Raw genomic sequence first — 875 nt, 5'->3', positions numbered from 1 at the left:
GGGTGTGTGTGTGTGTGTGTGTGTGTGTGTGTGTGTGTGTGTGTGTGTGTGTGTGTGTGTGTGTGTGTGTGTGTGTGTGTGTGTGTGTGTGTGTGCGTGCGTACGTGCGTGCGTGTGCGCGTGCACGCGTGCGCACGCGTACACGAGTTTATTGTAAAGAACTGGTTCAGGTGATTATGGAGGCTGAGACTACAAGATCTGTAGTCAGGAAGCTGGAGATGCAGGGGAACTGATGTAGCTCCAGACTGAATCTGAAGGCCTGAGAACCAGAAGCACTGATGGTAGGATTTTAGTCTGAAAACCAGCAGGTCTGACACCCAAGAAGAGCTGATGTTTCCGTTTTAGTCCAAAGGCGAGAAAAAACTGATGTCCCAGCTCAGGGGTAGTCGGGCAGGAACAGTTCCCTCTCAGACAGGAAAGTCAGCCTTTTTTGTTCCATTCAGACCTTCAGTCGGTTGGATGAGGTGCACCCACATTAGGGAGGGCCACCCCCTTTACTCAGTCTACTGATTCAAACATGAATCTCATTCACAACCCCCCTCACAGACACACACACCCAGAATTATGTCTGACCAAATGTCTGGGCACCCCTTGGTCCAATAAAGTTAATGTATAAAAATTAACCATCACACCAGGTGAGACTCAATTGTACGATTAAAGGAGTGCTGATAAATTTACATGCAAAAAATTATGCTTATATCATAAGTTCAAGCTTTTGGTTACAGAACATTTGAAGATTTAATGAACCATTTTAAGGGGAAATTAGTTAGCCTTTGCAGTGTTACCTGAAAAACTATTGTTTAACCAAAAACAATTCTACAAATATTAGCCACTATTTAATTAGTTCATTAATTCATCTATCAATCATGCATGTG

Source organism: Physeter macrocephalus, chromosome 9, assembly GCF_002837175.3.
Source record: "Physeter macrocephalus isolate SW-GA chromosome 9, ASM283717v5, whole genome shotgun sequence".
Lineage (NCBI taxonomy): Eukaryota > Metazoa > Chordata > Mammalia > Artiodactyla > Physeteridae > Physeter > Physeter macrocephalus.
Note: the sequence above shows the minus strand (reverse complement) of the source record.